Genomic DNA, 23,121 nt, shown 5'->3' on the forward strand with positions numbered 1-23,121 from the left:
GTGTTAGATGTCCTATTGCATTTGAATGCACCGCTCAGCTCACGTGGTCCCACGTGGGGTACCTAGCCCTCAGCAGCCAATCAGAGGCTACGCAGGCCACGCTCAGCCTGTCGGCTCAAATGCGAAGTGCAGGCGCGCTGCTCTTCCGGTTCCTTCTGATCTCAGCCAGAGAAACGAGGGCAGCTGCATGCTAAGAGGAAGAGAAAACCAGGAGAAAACCTCGGAGTTTACCTGTGAAAAGGAAAAAAACAGTTGGAGCACTTACCCACTGGAGGTCCGGAGCCAAGTGACTGAACGAAGGAGAGAGTTACGTCGGTGAGACGAGTCAATTATCCGGCGGAGAAAAAAACCTTGTTGACGCTTACCGTCGTCTATGCTAATGCTAGCTCTGTGCCTAACAGGCTAACCACTTGCCTTTCACCCAGAGAGCCGCGGCAAGGTCCGACATCGGCGTGCTCCGCCTTGATACACAGAGAGCAACGGTGAGAAATGTGCCTTTTTAGCTGCTCTGGTGCTATTTTCCTCTTGTTTTCGCGGGTGTTGAAAGAAGGTAGCAGTGATATTACGGTTATGAGAGTGAACTGAAGTGAATAATGGTGCAATACTTCTGGACATATGCACATTGTGTTTATTATTTTATACGGATGTTATGTAATTAAAGGGGAAGTGTTTTATTTTCCTAATGCCAATTTAAAGGGAAGAGAGAGTAATTTGGTATGTTGTGATGAATGTAAAACAATATGTTATTTTGTACTATATGATTTATTGAAAACATTTATGTTATTTCAGCTGAGTTTAGAGTAACTAGAGGGTAATTTTTGGTGCAGTTCTCTCACATGAATAGGCCTATAGTGTAAGAGTAGTTTAAGCACACTTCTTTAATACCTCTGTGTCTAACTCAAGATGTGTACTGTTATGTTTTTTGCACATGGTTCTGATATGGTTATGATTAATGATATTTTGAATGTTAATGGTTACTTACCATAAGTATTATTGAAACACTGTTCGTATGAACAGGTAAATGTGTGAGCACTTTCATGTTTAGTCCTCATAAATGATACTCTTAAGACTGAACGTTGTACAACTGAGACAGAGATTTAAGATTTGAATAGCAATGAAGATTCATGTCAGAATTAGATGTAATGGTGTGCGTCTTTTGACATTTGATATCCCTGATGATGCATCTGAGAAAAGACGGTGTTGGATGTAAATTGTGTGACCTGTCTACAGGTCAGGTTTTTTGGAGGACTGAAGAGTCTGAGGTTCAGGACAAACTTCCTGCTGTAACAGATGGCGAGCCAACCACCCTGAAGAAAGATCAGCACCGAGAAGATATCCACGTACCCACTCATTCACACACACATTATACATTTACATTACACTACAAAGACCTCTGGAATCAGGTGAACTTGCAATAATCCTACAACAGGAAAACCTGCAACAACTCCTATTTTACTTAAGGGCCCCAACGGACAATTTTTTGTTTCAAGTGTGCACACTGGGTTTTTCTTATTGTCTTACTGTTTGTGTTATTATTTTGTATTCTGTACAAATCAGACAAATTGTTTTATCCACTGTTTAAAATTATACGAGTGGCTACTCAACTATTACCCCTGCGATTGCCTCATTATTGTTGCTTAGTACAGTGGCTCCTCCCGAATGTAGTGTCTTCTGATTCTGGTCCAGGTATTATAAATAGTCCAAGTAATTATTACACTGTAATTCACTTTTATATCCCTAAAGTTGGTTACAGAAGTGGCGAGCCAGCCAGGAGCCATTTGATTTGAGCATCAGTATTGAGGTAATGACCAGTATGGATTTCATACAAAAGTCTGGTGTCATAATTCCAAACGCAGTTATTGTCAGTGGGATAACGCAGGTGGCTGAACAAGATGAACAAGTGCTTTCTAAAACAGTATGGTAAAATTGAGAGAATCCTTTTGGTTGATGATTCACAGTCCGAGTTCTTTCAAAACCTGATCGTTGAATATTCTAACGGTTCAGCCTTAGAAGGTTTAGAACCTCACTTACCGCTCAGCTCACATGGTCCCACCTAGCTCTCAGCAGCCAATCAGAGGCTACGCAGGCCACGCTCAGCCTGTCGGCTCAGAGGCGAAGTGCAGGCGCGCTGCTCTTCCGGTTCCTTCTGATCTGATAAAGTTGGTTACATCTGCCTGTTTCTCTGATGTATGTTTTCTCGCAAGATTTGCACGGAATTTCATAAATGATGTTGCATTTCTTGTCCGGTTCTATTTTGTCTTTGGGATGGACTAATAGCAGCCGGAGTTTTGTATGTGGTTTTACTGCTGTGTTGATGTTGTGTTTTTTCATTATGCGCTGTATGGGCTCTGTTATCCCATGGATATATGGGATGGTGATTATGTCTTTATTGTTGTTGTCTGGTTGTTGTGTGCGTTTTGTTTGTGTTTCCTTTTGGGTTTTTTTTACTTTGTTTTTAACTTGTTGTTTTCCTTTGTTTATGGCCCATGTCGGGTATTGGCAGAGTACGAGTGCGTTCTTGATGTGTTTTTCCTCTTCCTGTCTGTCTTTATCATCTGTTATGATGCTGGTCCGTTTATAAAGTGTTCTAACTACTGATAGTTTGTGAGCTGTGGATGTTCTGATGTCCAGAGGAGGTACTGGTCTGTGTGTGTAGGTTTCCTGTAAACTGTGGTCTTAATGCTGCCGTCTTCTCTGTGGTGTATGTTTAAGTCTAAAAATGAAATGGTCCGGTTTATTTCTTCTTCGTGCGTGAATTGTATATTTCCTGTGTCGTCCATGTTATTCAGATGATCGGTAAGTTCTTGTGTGTGTCCAGATTTTATTATTTCCAGGATGTCATCAACATATTGTTTCCAGAGTGTGGGTCTGCAGTGTGTGGGTGATGTGTGGATGGCTTTGGTTTCTAGGTTCTCCATGAAAAAGTTGCTCAGTATTGCAGATAGTGGATCTCCCATTGCAAAACCTTGTTTTTGACTGTAAATAATTCATTGAACTGAAAATAGGTAGATTTGGCAACGAACCGGAGTAATGTGATAATGTCATGTGTAATGTGTTGACGTCACAGTGTCCTTCTTAAGTCGTTCCTGTACTATGTGTAATGTGTTGACGTCATATTACACATCGTACAAGAGCGACTTAAGAAGGATTAATTTCAAGTCATTATTTGGGTCATTTTGGAGAATTTTTAGTCCAGCCTCTCTAGACTTTTCCTCTCTGCTCATCATCTGTAGAAAGATGTTCCACCATGCTGGATGGATCTCCAACTACTAGATCCTCTGTTCACTGTTTTTAAGCCATGCTGCACTTTACTCTCAGTGTAACTGTCCAAAACAACTAAATAATTGTCCAAACTGACCCAAAAGATTGTCCAGAAGAACCCCAAAAATTGCCTAAAATAACTGTAACATAACACTTAAACATAACATAAAACTTGTCCAGAGTAATATAAAATTGTGCAACATAACTCGAAAGCATCTGTTTCAGCCTTTTCCTGTGCAGCGACTGAGCAGCGACCACATTCCTGTACGTCCACGTGTGCATATGGGGCAATTAGCACGTGTGAAACCGTCCTGCGGCATTAACCCGGGTGAACCCGCCGAGCCGGAGCTAAAACAAGACGACAACTGTGTGTGACAGGGTTACACATGCATGTGCTGGCAGTTCACCCGTCCAAATCCAAGGCTTTAAACGTTTTCATCTCATCATGCATGCACCACCGAGGGAACGTGTGTTTTCAGCTTTCTACAGATTCATTCATTCAAAAATCCAATTTTCCATGAGAATAAAATAAAGTGAATATTCTCTGAGATTAAAGTCTTTAATTAATACTGGAGAAAAATCAAACATTCTCTGAAATAAAAATAATACATTTCCGAGAAAAAAAACTTGCGTATTTTCCAACATTAAAGTTGAAGAGATCCCTACACGCTTTACAATCCAAGAGGGGGCCGTCGTGGTAAACTGGTAATAGTGGCCCAGTGTTTGTGGTTATTTTGCTGAAACAAAAATCATATACAAAATTTTCTTTTAAGGTCTTTTTTCAGAATATAACTGAAAATCTGCATTTTTTCATTTAAAAAAAAAAAAAAAAAAACAGCCAAAAGGGGACCATCAGCCCTGCCTGACATCTACATATCAAAGAGTGGCCCTCCATAGCCTTCAGTGGAGCTGTAGGTGTTAACACAACAGTTCAGCCTGACCGACATCTACACATCAAAGAGGGGCCTCCATTGCAGGCTCTGGAGGGCCCCTCTTTCATACGTAGATGTCAGTCAGGGCTGCGATGGAACTGTCTGTGTTACACAAATAAATTGGTATTAAGTCTAAGTGTAACTTTAAAGTTTTAAATGTTTAAACACTTCACCAAATATTGTGAAAGTCATTTGACTTAGTTTTTCTTACAAATCCTTGATTTGTTTGGCTTGGTTGCTTGGTTGCATCCATTAAAATCATGCACTTATCAATAGCTGTGACATCAGAAACAATTACTTAATTTTTTTTATATGTGTGCCTCCATGTCACAAATATTTAGAAATACAGTTGAAATCTTTGTAAAGTAATATTTTTGAATGTTTGTCACACTTCCTGACAACAAACATGTCTTTGTTTTTCATTTTATATTAGGGGTTCTCACATTTTGCTGTGCTAGTATGAAACAACTATGAAATGAGATAAGTGTGAATTTCAAATTGGACCTTTGTATTGCCTCTTTATTATTTCACTTTTGAAGGTAAAACCTTTCATTTGAGGCTCGGATTTAAAAACCTCTGCAACTACAGTTTATTGTGGTCTAATGAACATCTTTTCAGCATTCATTTCAGAGTAAATAATTATTAGAACAATGTCACAATAAAAGTTGTAAATGATTCTTTCTCTAATCAGGACTATATTGTAAATACTGAAATGATCTATCTATGTATAAACACTGGGGTGTTAATGTCGCTCTGTGCTATCTAAAAGGGCCCTCGTGTCGTTATGGACTATCTAAAAGAGGATCCCTATCATTCTGTACCACCAAAGTGTGGACCTTATTCTCTGTCAGCAATAAAATCAATCAATTTTGTGAATAAGTTTCCACTTTAATTGAAAATAGATTAATTGAGGGAACTATGATATTATGTAGCATTACACTCACCTTCCTGCAGTAAGTAATTGAAAATAATTTTAAACATTGCATCTACCTGTAGATTGTGTTCAAAACAAACTGAATGAGGCTTATTTCATTTAAAATGTTAAACAGAAAAAAGTAGAAAACTACATTCAGTCTTGATGACTGGTGCAGAACAAATGCTGACAGTGACTCTACTATTGGCAGCAATGACAGTTTTGGGAGGTGGTGACCAAATCCTGTGCTGATGTGACTGAGATATTTGGTTGCACCGGTGCTACTATTCAGAAACTTACTTTGGAGCCCTGATCCCAGATGTGTGCACCTGAACATTCCTATAATATGTTTGCTTCTCTTCATTGTGAATGGTGAATTAGCACATACAGACCAGACCTCGACACATGAAGAGTGAAATATCAATTGAAGTGAACTTGGAATGGAATGACAATGACCTGGTTGACAGAGAATCTGCACACACGTGTACAATTCATCCAGCAGATTTACAAGCAGTGAAAAAAACCTTGCAAACAAAATTGAGACAGAAAGGAAATAATCATTTCAAATGAGTTGTTGTCCAACAAGTATTTAATGCTTTTTTCCTTTTGTAATGACATTTGCTGCTATGTGTGTCTGCTAAAGGTAACAAATCATTTTTGAGATGCAAAAACCCTTGAAAATTCCCTACATTTAACTAATGTAGTACAACGAGATTGCATTGTTTGCTTCACAGATCAAAACCTCATGCTTTTCTTTACAATTTCGTACTGGTGGATCCTGATGGTGGTAAAAATATGAATGTGAGGATTTCCTTTCCGTCAGAGGTGCGATTTTGATACTAATGTTCATAATGTGGTAACAGACATTTTGGAATAAGTCAAAACGTCACCTGTTTTTTAATGCCTTTTTGATTACAACAACTCCAGCTCTATACTAATATGCTTGTGTGGACAGAGGTAAAGCTGATGTTCCTGAAGGTTGATGCCCAACCCCCACACACAATTTACATTTCTATGTTGAGGTGCTACTGGAGACACTCTGCCATGGCAAAGGAGACAAACAGGTTTTTGCTGTAGCACAGCTCAACAGGCTGACTTACATTCAGATCAATGTACCTTGTAGTTATGCATGAATAAATTCTATCAGTTTCAGAAGTTTTATTCACTTTGCAAATCGTGATAATCCAGGTATTCACAGAAAACTGAACCATTTAAGTCAAATAAATAAATAATTCTAGTTTCACTCAACAAATGTGCCAGAAATTTCATGTCAGTACAACCTCTTGTCATGTGTTGTTGTTGTTTTGTTTTGTTTTTAAACCTAGAAGTATGAGTGTACTTTAAACACTTTAAAGTAGATTTTTCCTGTTTCTGAATATGTTGAGCCTGTCTTTTTCATTATAGCATGAACTGTCATTTGTTACCTTTAACAGCAGCGGAGAATTACATCAGCCTACTACCAGTGAAAAACTGCTCTGTCGATGCAGGAGTTTTTAACTTCCAAAGGCATGGAAGGCCTCATGAAAATCATCAGCTAAAACACACCTTGACCCGTACTTCAGAATCCATTGCTGAGTGATAACTTACTGTAAGGCTCAGGTTAAACAAGCCAGATTCAGACTTCTCATCTGTTCTAGATAAATCTCTTTACAAGACACAGCAATGACAAAAAAAATCCCTACAAATGGTCCCATCATTCCTTAATTCACAGATCAAGTGTGGGTGTTTTTTGGTTTTAGTTTTATTCCTACTTTCTACAGAAATGCAGAGCAAGACATTCCTTTACAAAAACAAAGTGGATCAATATTTGTTGGACAACAACTTCTCTACAAAGCTAGATTCCTTTTCTGTCACAGCTCTGTTGTGTGTTGTCCAGTCCTTTTACATCTGCTGGACGAACTGAGCAGACATGTGTGTAGATTGTCCTTCAGTCAAGCCCCTGTGTTGCTAGCCCAATTCACATCAATTGAACTCTTCGTGTGTCTACGTCTGGTCTGGCTCCACTGATTCACCATTCATGGGCGGGTGGATCAAACAGGCTGCTGTGATATGGGATTATCAAACGAGCAGCTATTAACACCATGGGTGAAGTCAATGAGAGGAAACAGGCAGCTGTAACTGCAACTCCACATCGCTGTCTGTAAACAGTGGTATTTTTCCTCAAGCTGACATCAGCCATGATGCTAACAGCTATTATGCAACAGACAACCACTTGTCCACTCTGAGACAAGGTAAATGTGGATTCTCCTTCATTGTTTTGCCTATCCAATTCACATCAACTGAAACCCTATAACCCTTCATGCATCTCCATCTGGTCTAGCTGCACTGATTCACCATTCAAATCATGGCGACTAACGATCTTTTTCCAAAGACCCAGTCACTGTTCAGATCACTGTGCAGGGTTATATATATATACTGGTCTCCTCACAGAAGTTTCAACTTGTCTTTTCTGTTTTGGGGAGCGACAGGTTTAAAGGACAGAAAGCATTTTCACGTGTTTTTACTTCATTGGAGAATCATCTACCTGAATATTTTATTTGTGCATCTTTCTATCAATATATAAAGATATAATAGTTGTATAGGTAAGTATATTGAAGAGGTACTGCCCTACCATCCTTCAAGTTTTTTTCTTCCTTCAAGCAAAGAAAATGTAAGGTAAGTTGCAGTTCTTTAATTTTCTAAAACCTCTATGTAAATGCTAACAATTTAAAAATGACTTTTTTTCCACTTACAATATAAACAAATTTATTTATTTAATGTAAGTTATTGTATTAATAAACCTAAATAGATGTTGTTTCAATGGTCTTCTTTTTTCAACATATGGAGTGTATTGCACATAAAATATTATTTCATATTTGACAGGAAAATGAGACCCAGAAGAGTTTGTCCTGAAAAGGAAGCTTTGCACTTCATTGCTTCTGGGCAAGATAAAGGCTTGTTTCAGAAAAAAATCATCAATCAGGAGAAAGGTATGGCTGCACATAAAATTCTGTTGTCAATATTGTATGTCTGTTGAAATTGTAATTAATATTCAGTTTAGCACCTAATGTATTTTAATGCAGGAAATTGTGTATTAGAATTATTTGTTCTAGTTATGAAAATGTACCTTCCCAATTTGCCATGTAAGCAGCCTTAAAGTAGTTTAGGCAGATGCAAAATGGGAATTTACTTATTTGCTTTCTTATTTGAAGTTAGATGGGAGGATCTGTTCCACTTAACAAAACACTTGAGAAACAGAATCCCATTATCCATCATGCTAAACTAAATGGGTGTTGTGTCTTATTTAATATTTATGTCTAAATATGTAGGTAGCATTGATATTCTCATAGAACTCACAGCAAGAAAAACCTGAGAAGTTTTGCTGCACTATTATGAAAATGCAGATACTGTAATTCTTCTGCCTCATAGTTAATCTAAATATTTACAGTGACAGGTTTCAAAGTATTGTTGACAGTGTCACTGCTGAGCTGTTTTCTGTTGGGTGTGCCTGGTATGCAGCAACACATGAGCATTTACGAAACTTATATCACACTATTAATGTATTCTTATTTATTTTCTATTAATCAGGTTATGGAGTGTTTGCCACTAAAAACATTGAGCAAGGAGAATTCCTGCTGGAGTATGTTGGAAGACACATCACTGGATCTGAAGGAGAGGCACTGAGCTGACGATGCAGCATTTCTGTACTTCTACTGTTTTCAGGGACAATCTTTCTGGTAAGATTAAATAAATGGATGGCCTAACTAAATAATTGCAGTATTTTGTTAAATGTTTTAAAACTGGAAAAAAATCTTTCATCATACAGTGTCGATGGCAGTAAAGACACAGCAAGACTTGGAAGATTCATAAATGATCACATCAAGCCAAACAGCAACATTAAAATAGTACATATGTCTTTGAATTGTTTCCTCATAATACCTTTACTCATATCATTTGTGCAACCTCAGATAAATGTAACAGTATTTGATGTAATAGAAAATGTATTGTTTGTGTATGTGACCCAAAGATATTGGATGAGCAGAAAAGGCCGCATCTGTGTGCATTTTCAAAGTCAAATATCAGTGCAGGAGAAGAAATTGTGTATGACTGCAGAGACCCTGACTGCCCATGGAGACAGGTATTTCTATTCCTATATTTTTGCCATTCCATCATTTAATTGAGCATGTCTCTAATCCTCACCAAAAATCATTCTTCAAAATTCTGAAAAACATTGTCAGTGATATAGTAAAACATACTTTCAATCACTGACATCATCTTGTTGATGTAATTTGTTTCAGAAAACCATTACCTCCTCATGCAGGGAGCTCCAGGAAAAGGCGGTAAATCAAAGACCGTATGTTTCTTTTTTCTTTTTGCATGCTTTACAAAATTTTAAATGATGACAATGCCTAATGGTTGTTTTTCTGTATTTTCAAGGAATCCCGCTGGAAGAGTTCATTAGAAAACCTTGAATCTCAGCCTGGCGTTACGAAAATTGGGCAACTTGTTTTTAACAGCAACAAAGGCTGCAAATGGATGCAATGCTGCTGAAATTTTCCCAGGAGGGCTACGAAGTTGCAGTGAAAAGAGTTGCAAAGCATATTTCTGAAAATGAGATTAAAATGGCACATGTCCTATGTTCAGAAAAGTTAAAACCAGAACATCTTTTACAACCAATTGCAGTGTTGGAAGATAGTTACTTTGCCTATTTTGTCTCCCCTCTTTGCGAATACAGTCTGGTGGAGGTAATTGAAAACAAGAACTTTCGTGAGAGAGAAAGTTTGACTGAGGCTCGAAGACTGGGGATCTGCCAGGAGCTACTGCAAGGACTACATTAAGTCCATTCACGCGGGATTTTGCACAGAGACCTGAAGCCTGAAAACATTTTGTTTGGTAAAAAAAATGAATAAATTGTTTAGTCATAGCCATAAATATCTGGTAGAATGTGTTTATTATCCAATTTTTCATTAGACATGATAGTAAAGATGATGTTATTTTGTGGATATTGCATTAAGCAGTACATGTCTAAGGATCATTTTCAATATTCTACAGATATCAGCAACAAACTGTTTATCGCAGATTTTGGAGCAAGCAGGAAACTGGATTTGGCACAATCAGCATTGCTGTCTCAAATGGCTGGATCTTTTTCTTGGTCAAGTTATGAGGATGTTGGAGGCATGCAATGCAAGTACAAGAAAGAGTCAGATATCCAGGTAAGTTCATGATGGAAATGTCGCTTCAATGGGCATGATGACTGCTATGAATTTACATTTCTTTAAAATATGTGAAATGTGGAGCTGAAAATGCATAAACTAGTTCTGCTGTATGGTGAATTGTCTCACATGTCAGTATTCAAATCAGTTGACATAAACCCAACTGTATTTTATAAGTAATATTGTAATCATTGTAATATTATAAATATTATTATATATATATTTTTTTTTAAATAATTACAATCTATGCAGTTTAGAAGGGTGACTATGACTGGACATTGTTTCAAATGAATCTCCTGTATTGCAGGTAGCAGGGTGCCTGGTGCATTACATACTGACTGATGGACAGCACCCCTATCAAACAACTACACCCTACTCCAAGGATCCATTGGGATTATCTCAAAATGTCAGAACGGGTAACTTTACTCTTCAGTGCGAAGAAAAGCATCAAGGTATCATTGGCAGAATGCTGTGTAAATCGACAGAAGCACGCCCTACCATTGAAGAATGCCTTCAAGCCGTCGCAAGTATGTGCCCAGACAGACACTTCTGACTTTGTCACCTCACAAATTAAACATATCATAAAAATAATATATGTATATGCTGTAGTTAATATTGCAAGATTGTATGTATAGGGTGAATGTCATCCTTAATTGATTGAATCTGGTAAATGTTCTGTTATGTTTTCACAGGTTTCATACACCAAGCTGATCACAAGGGAGCCACAAACAACAGTAATAACAATGGAAATAAAGTAAGCATTTAATTATCTATTTGGACATTTTGTAAGAAGTTATAAACATCATCATAAAATTTATAACATAATTTAATATGTTGATTTTTGCACTGTTATTATTTTTACAGGACCAAACCCACATAGCCAACTGCTCTCCTCAAACATCAAATGAGATTGACATTCAACACAATGCTAACAGTGATCAGCCAGGAAGTTTCTGCGATGTAGTGATGGATTCATCTTCTCACACTGAAGACGATATATCTGTCATTGAAATGGTAATTATGGATTAATTTTTTTTTGGCCAGGGCTGGTAAATATTGATTCTAACTATGTGCTAAAACTATAACAAAAATGTTGTGAGATAATTTATAGCATTCATTTTCTTACTCTTTTTCTGTATTTCAGGAAATAGAACCACAGATCTCCCTTTCCCTTGATATGTCAGAGGAAGAAGATGATGATGATGATGATGAACCAGCAGAAGTGGATGATGAAGTAACCAAGAAAGTCATCAGAAAAAAAGCAGTTAAGACTGGGATGAAAAAGGATGAAAATGTCCTTGAATGCAGTTTGAAGGGTATCCAAGTCCTCAAACACCGCACACAAACATGTCTACGATAAGAAAAATTACTGCTTCTATTGTCAGAAGCCTTTCGGAAAAGTTACAAGACACCTGATGCGAAAACATCAAGATGAAGTTGACGTTGCAAAGGCACTTGCACACAAGCAAGGATCCACAATGCGCAGTCTTCTTCTGAGCAAAATAAGGAACGAGGGAAAATAAATAAATCTTTGATTTATTTTAGAATTTCAGCACGTTTTTTTTTGTGTGAAAGATGCTTAATTTAACCTCAAAGGTCAAACTTTTATCAAACCCCTTTCATTCCATTATTCAAACTTATGCTTTGCCCATAATTGCGTTTTTGTTGGCGTGTTGATCAAACACATACACGCCATGTTTGCTGCACACAAACACACTCTCCAGTGTGTTCTCCTCTCCAGGAAAACGCTGATGGTGCAGACTTGTAACCCATCCCCTCCCTTCCACAGCACACTTTTCCATCCCATGAATTATGTATCTGATTAATTAGGCTCGTCATTATAGTATATGGTCAGCTGGAAACTCCCCTCTGTTCTAGTTCAAACAGGAAATGGATGTTTTTTTTCCCCCTCTCCGCTCGCCTGCCGTCATTGTTGGCTGCGTGTTGTGGATGGGAGGGAGGGCCCTGGGTTTTGTTGTACCCCTCGGGATGCTGCATGGCATTGCACAGGGGAATACAATGAAATAACAAGATAACAAGATAAAAGCCTCGTGTTGGACTTCAAAGCCCGACGACTGCTCGAATAGAAGCGGAGTGAAACACAGTCTGCACCTTGGTGATTTCAAAGAACAAGCAGGCATTCATGGAAGGCAGCGGTTCGAGGAGGATACACGCACACACACGCACACACGCACACACACACGCACGCACGCACACACGCACACACAGGAAGTATTAACACAGATGTACACGTGATACTGTGAATACATAAACATCTCAGGATGCACCTCAAATCATGCAGCACTCGAAGTGGCTCAGATGTCTTTTGTACATTAATATGACACTTTAGCTGATCCTAACTGGAATGATCAAGCTGAGGGTTAGGGTTAGGGTTACCATATTAATCCAAGCCTCAGTGAGCTCCGATCTGCTGCCAATATAATAATAATAATACATTTTATTTGAAGCAGCCTTTCTCAGCACTAAAGGACATCGTACAGACATATATACACAAGGGCTGGACTTTAACGTATTCATTTCAATCAATTAATTACAAAAAAAATAACGTGTGGAAAAAAACGCATTCAATCACACCTTTCTCAGTTCCCTAATTTCTGTCATACTGGTAACACTGATGCACACTCCAGCCCAGGAGGTGGCACTAATGCACCTTAAGAAACTATGAAAGTTTGGTGAACAACGAAAGAAGACGAGATGCATTGAGCTTGTTGGGAGGAAAGTTTTCTTTAAAAAATCTTCCCGATTGATAAAAGCCTGGTTGTTGCAAATTGTGCAACAAACAGTTTTCTGATCACCTCAATGTAAAACATGTTGCTGTTAGCACCAGAGCTAACGTTAGCTCCGTCAGTCCTGGTACCGGCTAATGGTATATCCATCCCATAATAGACCACTTTCCAAGACACTGAAAGTGCTTGAGTTTACAAAAAGTCTTAAAATGTGTAATATAATCACTATAATGTCGCTTTGAGTTTGCAGTAATCTGTGAATGTAGCAGACAGATAAAAAATGCAGATAAATAGAAATGAAACAAATATTTTAGCTGTTTAAGTTCACGTATATGAATATTCATCTATTCAGTCATCAACCAACATTAATTTGGGTTGAAAAACTCTGTTTTTGAGTCAAACATTGATATTTTACAAAAATGCGATTGATTGCGATTAACTACAAAGCTTCAAATTAATTAGATTTTTTAAAATCATGTAACACCACTAATATATACACAGAATACACATTAACAAAGCGTAAAAACAATACGATGTTACCCTGTTCAGCACTAAAAACCTTTAAGGTGTAAATTTCCAGCAAACCCTCGTAATTCTTGGACACAGTAAGTGCCGTCTTTGCAATAAATTTGCGTATCACAGTGGAGACAGTTAAATGTGCACATGGAGGCTCGTGACAGGATGAAGGCGATACAGTGAAGCTCACACCTCTCACTCCCTGTCAGGTCCACACACACACACACACACACACACACACACACACACACACACACACACACACACACACACAGTTTACAAGCTTTAATTCACTGCTCTCACACCGTGGAGTAAAGGGAGGCTGCTGGGAGGCGGCTCTGCGTTGTGAATCCTTTGGCCTTTCATCGATCCAGGCCTTCAATAGTTCTGCATTGATTGTTCTGCTTTCCTTGTCCAGAGATCAGTCACGTACCTGTCCACTGACACCCTGCGGCCAGCAGCGTTCTTTATGCTGGCACAGCAGTGAGATTACACAGGCAAAGTTTAACAAGCCGGTCTGTTATGCTAATTGTGTCTCAGAGCAATAGCTTTTGAAATGCCTGAAGATTTAGGCGTCCTTAAGCTTTAAACTCGGTGAGACCATGAATGTGTGTGTGCGTGTGTGTGTGTGTGTGTGTGTGTGTGTGTGTGTGTGTCATCATCCTGGCTCGGCTGCAAACGCTGTCGAATGGCATTACTGTGATGTACAGTATCTGTGTGCTCCTGCATGTGTGTGTGTGTTTCCTGTAATCATCCTGTGTATGTTTGCGATGATGAATGAAGCGCTGGCTGTCTGGCGGATGCTGTTTAATCATGCAAATCAGCACCGGCGCTCTTCCCCTGCAAGGATATTGTGGCCAATGCTGGACAGCGAGCGAGGCCGACCTCCTCCTGACTGATTTACTTCGCTGTGAATGACACCACGGCTCTAACGGAAAGGAGGACAGGGAAGAGAAGCAAGAAATGAAAGACAGAAAACCTCAGGAGGAAACAGAGAAATATTAGAGAGAAGGCAGCACAATGCTGATCCATCATGTGGGTTCACTGGGTGTATATGTTCTGTGTTTTCAATCAATTCCTCCCGGTACAGAATGCTGCACTCAACTACTAGGAAGAAAATGCTTCCTAACTCTTCTGATTATTCTGCCAGAGATCATGCAGCTTATTGGCATGTGACATGACCATAATAACAAGCCTTAAAGGGGAATAATTATGCAGGTGGTAAGCAAAACAAGTCAGCAGAGTCAGGTTTATCCAGCGCTGCTGAGCTGTAGGACATTAGATCTGGAGGACTGGTGTCTGTTGGGGCACCTATGTGTCAGCTGGAAGTGTGTGGCTGCGTGTGTTTTGGAGGATGAAGTCAACGAGGACTGACGTTTGCACTGATGTGCACTGAAATAGAGAATTCAGAGCGGACTGACAAACACCTGACTCTCACCTCCAAACGAGGAGCAGGTCCACGCTGGGGTTCGGCACACATTTAGAGATGAACGGGTTCCAGAACTGGAGGACATTTCACGTCCCAGCCATCAAATTTCTAATAATCCATGTAGAAAATACTAAAACATGCAGTAGTTGTGTAAATGTTCTTGTCCTGAGACCAAATCTATAAAAACTAGGAGAAAAGAATATTTGAAAATATTTTTTAAAAAACCAAATAAGTCTGGAGTTCCCCTAAAATGCCATTTTTCTCTTGTCCCACCCCCTGATGACCAAACTGAATCTCTAAGTTCAAATGAAATTTAAATCTACTTTTTTGTTATTATTTTTTTCATTGATGTCTCTGTAAATGAGAGAACATTTTTTAAATCAACATAAAATTTTAAACAATAAATATACATGGAACATGTGTCCCACAACATGTTAGCATAACCTGTTGATATTTTTGTAGTTTTTTGTCTTGTTTTTGTCATTTTGTGTCTTGTGTCTGTCATTTTGGGGTTTTTTTTGTGGTTTCGTGTCCTGTTTTTGTCATTTTGTGCCTTGAATTTGTCATTTTCTGTCTCATTTTCTCCATTTTCTGTCTTGTTTTTGTCGTTTACGTCATCCAACAGTGTTCCTATAGAATGTGTAGAGCAAAGCTATGTCCTCTCTTCTATCTTCCATCTTTTCATCCCATTGTCAGCCTTGATTGAATGTCTCACTCTACCTCATATTATCAGGATCAGACTAATTCTTTGGACTGTTTTCCATCAGTCAGTTTGTCCTCTTGGTCAGCAGTAACAGCAGCTAAATATCTAGCTTCTACTGCTGAGAAAAAGATCACATTAGCATGGATTAGCAACCCTGTTACTGTGATTAGAGTAGGGTTAGCAAACAACACAGAAAACATGGAATAAAAATGCTGCCATTGATGTGGAAGCTGAGCCAATCAATACCTATTATTGATGAATATGGAGCAGAAAACTGTAAAAGAGAAGGTTTATTTTTCATCCTCCACTTCTGGAATGACCCATATTGTGAATACACAGTACACATGACATTTTGCTTGCTTTGGGTTTAAGGAAATAGCTCAGCAGCAGCCCCTCTTTTCTTGATTTCAGATAACACATTGACATTTGGTGGCTCTTTCTAAACCCAAACATTTGTGGTTAAAATCTTTCAATCTTTCATCCAGACGTGTCCAGAGATACAGTCTGAACCTGATGGTGAACTAATCAGAGGTGTTTCTGGAGGCGGTGAGCCATGATTTGATATTCTCCTTGATGACTTGTCTGATGCTTTTCTTTCAGGTTCAGCTGATTCTCACTGGACACGTCTCAGAATCAAAGGTAACGGCAAGAACAGAGCACAGAAAATGTAGACTTAAATCCAGTGAAGGGACTAATTCAATATGTGTCTAAATTATCTTTTCAGCTTCATCGTCAAATCTGATTTCTTTAAGATGATTTGTGCTGCACCTAAAACCATCTGAAGAGAGGTTGATCCATGAGAAGCGTAAACCTCAGCTGACTGAGCGCGTCACGGTGCAGCCTGCAAAAACGCTGTTTTTTCATTGCATCTGCCGTGCTTTATATCCCCCTGTTATTACTGCACACAGCCTTGTGAAAATAATGAGATCACATGAACTGTGTGAGTGCTGGACTGCTGGACAGCCTGTCTGAGCTCGGAGCAGGAGATGATTACTAAGCTGTTTGTTGCTGTCAGTTCCAAACACAAACCAGAGTGATGCAACCGTTGTAAAGATGCTCCAACGTGTCTGTTTGCACCTTAGTAAGGCGAAGTGCATCTGTAGTGTTAAATGTCTTCATGCATCACTGTCAGGAGAACACGAGACGACAGGCAAAGACTGACTGAACACACAAACAGATGTCATATAAAACATGTGGATGCTATTAATGATACTTGCTGGTATTACAGCCTTAGCTTGATAGACAAATACACCACCATTGAAAAGTTTGGGGTCAGTGTTTGAGCTAGAATGGTCATTTACCACATTAACAATGTCTACACTGGATTTATCATTCATTTAATGTTATCTTCATTGAAAAAAATTATTTTCTTTCAAAAATAAGGACATTTCTAAGTGACCCCAAACTTTTGAATGGTAGTGTGCATGAGTTAAAGTTGCTCTACGTTAATGATAGTTGCTCTACATTAAAATTACTCTATATTAGTTAAAGTTGTTCCATAGTAGTTAAATTCAGATTCTGAAAGATTTATTTGTCCCCAGGAGGCAATTAAAAAGGCACATAGAGCAGGCAAGGCAACAATGACGTCGAAAATTGAGTAGAAAACAAGAAATTAGAGATAAGTAACATAAATAAACAAACAGGGATAAATATATATACTAATGTATAACAAATCTGCACCCTCCTAGCTAGAAGAATAATCTTACAAAAATGGAAAGAAGCATTGCCACCCACACATGGAGGCTGGGTCAAAGAGGTCACGTACTATATTCAATTAGAGAAGATTCGCTACTCTACAAGGGGATCGATACAAAAATTCTATGATGTCTGGCAACCTTTTTAGACTTTTTTGGAAAATGTGAAGGCAGATGACATTTCTTAATGTGGTATAATTTATCTCTGTTTCTGTATTTGTATGTTTTGTTTATTTATTCTGTTTGTTTTTTTCTTGAGCACCTATGATTTATACACATCTGTGGAACTTCTGTCCTGAGCTATCTGGCTTTTGTGCAGTTGTTGCAGGGTGGGATGGGGAGGGGGATAAAAGAAAAAGAAATTAATGGAAAATAATTGTATGAATGTTATTTGTGTTATCCAAAATTTTAAAAAAGACCTTCAACAAATGTAGAACAAATAAAAAAATAATAATAAAAAATAGACTGAAAAGATGCAAAAAAAAGAAGAAAAATCAAAACTTAGTAACATATTAGTGCAAATACAGATGAACAATGTACACAGGTGCAAATTGGCAATGCGATAAGTTGCCCTATAATGTTTAAAGTTGCTCTAAATGAGTTAAAGTTGCTCCATATTAGTTAAAGGTGACCTTCACTAACGTTCAACAGTTTGGGGTCACCCAGACAATTCCATGTTTTCCATGAAAACTCCCACTTTTATCCATGTGCTAACATAACTGCACAAGGGTTTTCTAATCATCAATGAGCCTTTCAACACCATTAGCTAACACAATGTAGCATTAGAACACAGGAGTGATGGTTGCTGGAAATGTTCCTCTGTACCTCTATGGAGATATTCCATTAAAAATCAGCTGTTTCCAGCTAGAATAGTCATTTACCACATTGACAATGTCTACACTGGATTTATCATTCATTTTCCCATGAGCATACGCAGCGACAAACAGAGAGTAGACGTCTACTTTAGTCATTTTTAGCCGACTGCAGACCATATGTGCAGGAGAGTGAACATCTGCCACAGAACGGGGAGAACACGTACACAAGAACAACAGATCTGCAACCATACGTCCCCCAGAGAGAGCAGAAGAAGGTCATGCTGCACGTTCCCAACTCTTGTAAAACCAATAAACCCGGTAAATTAGCCAACAGCGTCACCTGAGACCAGGCGAGTAAGAAAATACCCGTCCGAAAAACAATATTTCACCCAATACGCCTCGCCTAAACAGGAATGAGCTCATTTTGGAGCCAAACTGAGTTTTGTTTGGACTGTAATGAATTCAAATCAGAGTAAAGCAGGTTTAATTTTCTTTTTATGGCTGGAATGTATTTGGTGATTTATTTTTCTGCGGTAGTCGCTCTGAAAGGACGACAAATCTGTTGGGAAAGGGAACCCACAATATTGAAATAGATTCTTTAATTGCTGCTCGTCGTTTGTCTGATAGCTTTCCCTCAGATCTGTAGTGATGATCTGTTTTATCCTAGGGAGGGATTTCATTTTCACTAAGACTTTGGTGCATTTTAGTGAAGTGCCATTCAGGAGCTTCTACACCAGATGTGACAAATATTCTTTATTGCATGGAGTTTCAGTACCAGCTTTTTTTCCCTTCATAAGTGGAACTAAACATAGCTGGAAGGCAGGAAATCAGTGCACAGGTATGAAAGGAAGTTCCTCGACTTTGGATGAATCACGCTTCCTTTACTCGTCTTTTGTTTACTGGATGTCATCTCCCCATTAACCTTTTCTCATCTACAAACCGAACACAGCGTCCTGTCCTTCGATGTCCCTCAAAGACCTGTTGGCTGATCCGAACAGAACGCAGATGTCAAACAAGAGGATCTTTTTTATTCACATCTATCAGCCTCTACATTGTTCTCCTTTGGTTTCTTCAGTAAATCTAATAAACTGGTAAAGATGGGAGTCTGTGATTTTAGAGAAAAAATGTTGAGATCTTGTTGAGTAGCATCGCAGGGTCCGTGTACAGATCTGGCAATTGGATTTTCCGTTCTGAAACGGGTATTGAAAAACCAAAAAAACGAGTGATTATTTGATTTTCGTTTTAAAAATCCAAAAATTAAAATTGGAATACAAGGCGTTTTTCCTTTTCATGATCAAAACGGGATATACGATTTTTTTTTAAATGCTTTGATTTTCGTTTTATATTTAGAATAACAAGAAAGTAAAATCAGTAAGAGAGAGAAACGAAAAAAGGTCCGTTTTTTCATTTTCTGAGACCGGAAGTGGTCATCAGGAAGTGTGGAGCCAAACAGAGTACGGTTCATAGACTGTACATACATTTTTTTCCCCGTTAGTTTTAATGGTCAAAATGAGAGATCAGGTGACCGATCCTAAAATAAATCAATATTGAATTTTTTATAGAGCGTTAAAGTTTTGCGAAGCCAGGGGGCGGGACTACTTGATTGACAGTCTGGTCTGGAATGATTGACAGGTCCTATGGAGGAGGAAGCAGAGACTCTGCTCTCCTCGTTTGGATTAGTTCTGATATAATAACTGTTGGTTTATTTATCAGTGCAGTAGCAGAACATTTTCCACAGACAGTTTTCCTGCCCGTTGGCTTGTTTTAACCAGTTTTCTGCCTTCAGCTGATTCTACCAGGAGACATTGAAAGGACTCTGATAGTTCGGTAAGTTAATGTTTACTTTCGTATCGGTGCCGCTTTTAATGCACTTTATATGCAGCTTTAGTGTCAGATATAATGTGTGCCATGCACTCCAGATGTTGGTGGAGTTTGTTTCAGTGTGTGTTGACCAGAGAAGAAAGTTAGCATAGTAAATATTAGCTTCAATGTTAGCGATGCTAACCGAGCTACCTCCTCAGTGTTCCTGTAATGTGGTTCATTAAGTTCATAAAACTGTGGCTGGTTGACATTAATGTAACGTTCAGGAAACTTAAATGTGATTAAAACAGTAACGTTAATGTTCTAGTTGTCAGTAATCAGCTTTAATTTGACACTAAAACAGACTGATAGTTTTAAATGACATCAGTTTCATTAATTTGTTGAAAATTATCTCATTTGTTGTTGTGATGTTGCTGCTGATTCATTAAAACCAGATGATCCGTGTTGAAGACACGTTTAGTTCTTGTATCAGAAGCACAAGAAGGAAAATGGAAGTTTAGTTCTGCTACGTCAAAGATTTCAGGAATAAAATAACTAAATGAGTCTTTATGCCTCAAACTTTATTTTACAATAATGAAATAACCACAGATAATAAAATATAAATAGCAGAGAAAACCTGAGAATAATTTCCTGAAAAGTCTGTGAAGGAAAAGCAGCTTTTTATCCTGAAAGATCAGAATCAGCTCCAACATCTGCATCTGACAGCATCAAGTCAACCAGAAAGAAAAGCAAAAAGAAAATGACTTCTTTCTGATCACATCTGTTCCGCTGCTCACAGGCTGCTGCTCACATTCCTCACATTTATTGTCCACTTTTATAAGTTCAGCAGACAGGTGCTCTGCTTTGGAGTGTGACGATGTCGTCGGTGATGTGGAGAATGAAGTTTCCGTTTCATCTACAGTGTGCTTTAGGGCAGCCGGGTCAGACTTGATGCTTGAAATACTGACCGAAAGCTCAGATTTAACTGTCTGTAGTTCCGTTTTGATGGGTGTTAAACTTTCACTCCAAGCCGCCAGGAGCTGGGTGTTTAAAATAACCGCCGTCTCATTACAGAGTGAAAGTAGCAGTTCCTCCTGAAAGTCAGAGATTGCAGCATCTGAGGGCCTCATCAAAAGAAGACGTAGTTGATGAAGGTGTTCTGGAGCAGGGCTAGAAAGACCACGACCAAGCAGCCTTGAGATCTTAGGCAGCTTCTCCCTCAGGTGGGTGTCAATGGTGTTCAGGCCAGGTCTGTGGTAATCCCGTCAAAAAACAAAGCAACAAAAAATCTAGATTATAAATCAAACGTCATAGTATAGCATGTGGCTCTAAAAACGTCATAGTGTAGCATGTCGCTCTAAAAATGTCGTAGTATAGCATGGCGCTCTAAAAACATCATAGTATAGCATGTCGCTCTAAAAACGTCATAGTATAGCATGTCGCTCTAAAAATGTCATAGTATAGCATGTCGCTCTAACAAACGTCAAAGTATAGCATGTCGTCCAAAAAACGTCATAGTATCGCATGTCGCTCTAAAAACATTACAGTATAGCATGTTGCTCTAAAAACGTCATAGTATAGCATGTCGCTCAAAAAACATCATAGTATAGCCTTTGGTCTGAAAACGTCATAGTATAGCATGTCGCTCTAAAAACGTCATAGTATAGCATGTCGCTGAAACAACGTCATAGTGTAGCATGTCGCCCTAAAAATGTCATAGTATAGCATGTCGCTCTAAAAACGTCATAGTATAGCATTTCGCTCAAAAAACGTCATAGTATAGCCTGTCGCTTTAAAAACGTCATAGCGTAGCATGTCGCTCTAAAAACATCATAGTATAGCATGTCGCTCTAAAAACGTCATAGTGTAGCATGTCGCTCTAAAAACATCATAGTATAGCCTTTGGTCTAAAAATGTCATAGTATAGCATGTCGCTCAAAAAACGTCATAGTGTAGCAAGTCACTCTAAAAACGTTATAGTATAGCATGTTGCTCTAAAAATGTCATAGTATAGCATGTTGCTCTAAAAACGTCATAGTATAGCATGTCGCTCAAACAATGTCATAGTGTAGCATGTCGCCCTAAAAACATAGTATAGCATGTTGCTCTAAAAACGTCATAGTATAGCATGTCGCTCTAAAAACGTCATAGAATAGCATGTCGCTCTAAAAACATCATAGTACAGCATGTCGCTCTAAAAACGTCATAGTGTAGCATGTCGCCCTAAAATTGTCATAGTTTAGCATGTCACCCAAAAAACGTCATAGCACAGCATTTCACCCAAAGAACGTCATAGTATAGCCTGTCGCTCTAAAAACATTACAGTATAGCATGTTGCTCTAAAAACGTCATAGAATAGCATGTCGCTCAAAAAACGTCATAGTATAGCCATTGGTCTAAAAACGTCATAGTATGGAGTGTCACTCTAAAAGCGTCATAGTGTAGCATGTCGCTCTAAAAACGTCATAGTATAGCATGTTGCTCTAAAAATGTCATAGTATAGCATGTTGCTCTAAAAACGTCATAGTATAGCATGTTGCTCTAAAAACGTCATAGTATAGCATGTCGCTCTAAAAACGTCATAGTACAGCATGTCGCTCTAAAAACGTCATAGAATAGCATGTCGCTCTAAAAACGTCATAGTACAGCATGTCGCTCTAAAAACGTCATAGTGTAGCATGTCGCCCTAAAATTGTCATAGTTTAGCATGTCACCCAAAAAACGTCATAGCACAGCATTTCACCCAAAGAACATCATAGTATAGCCTGTCGCTCTAAAAACATTACAGTATAGCATGTTGCTCTAAAACCGTCATAGAATAGCATGTCGCTCAAAAAACATCATAGTATAGCCATTGGTCTAAAAACGTCATAGTATGGAGTGTCACTCTAAAAACGTCATAGTGTAGCATGTCGCTCTAAAAACGTCATAGTATAGCATGTTGCTCTAAAAACGTCATAGTATAGCATGTCGCTCAAACAATGTCATAGTGTAGCATGTCGCCCTAAAAACATAGTATAGCATGTTGCTCTGAAAACGTCATAGTATAGCATGTTGCTCTAAAAACGTCATAGTATAGCGTGTTGCTCTAAAAACGTCATAGTATAGCATGTCACTCT

General features: G+C 38.5%; 1 long non-coding RNA gene across 3 annotated transcripts in view; it reads left to right on the forward strand.

The window, feature by feature from the left end:
• Nucleotides 1-137: 137 nt before the first annotated feature.
• LOC111566885 (uncharacterized) overlaps nucleotides 138-23,121 on the forward strand; it is a 25,714-nt gene continuing 2,730 nt past the window's right edge. The window contains exons 1-14 of one of the 3 annotated variants that reach the window (XR_008599790.1): nucleotides 138-315; nucleotides 402-482; nucleotides 1,231-8,075; nucleotides 8,674-8,822; nucleotides 8,912-8,990; nucleotides 9,113-9,223; nucleotides 9,384-9,439; nucleotides 9,523-9,978; nucleotides 10,138-10,298; nucleotides 10,606-10,825; nucleotides 10,991-11,052; nucleotides 11,163-11,312; nucleotides 11,443-20,029; nucleotides 21,077-23,121. This is a non-coding gene — a long non-coding RNA (uncharacterized LOC111566885). Of the gene's footprint in view, nucleotides 316-401; nucleotides 483-1,230; nucleotides 8,076-8,673; nucleotides 8,823-8,911; nucleotides 8,991-9,112; nucleotides 9,224-9,383; nucleotides 9,440-9,522; nucleotides 9,979-10,137; nucleotides 10,299-10,605; nucleotides 10,826-10,990; nucleotides 11,053-11,162; nucleotides 11,313-11,442 lie in introns of all 3 variants that reach the window. The other 2 variants (XR_002746025.3, XR_008599789.1) reach the window with 2 other exon arrangements.

Source organism: Amphiprion ocellaris, chromosome 19 (genome assembly GCF_022539595.1).
Source record: "Amphiprion ocellaris isolate individual 3 ecotype Okinawa chromosome 19, ASM2253959v1, whole genome shotgun sequence".
NCBI lineage: Eukaryota > Metazoa > Chordata > Actinopteri > Pomacentridae > Amphiprion > Amphiprion ocellaris.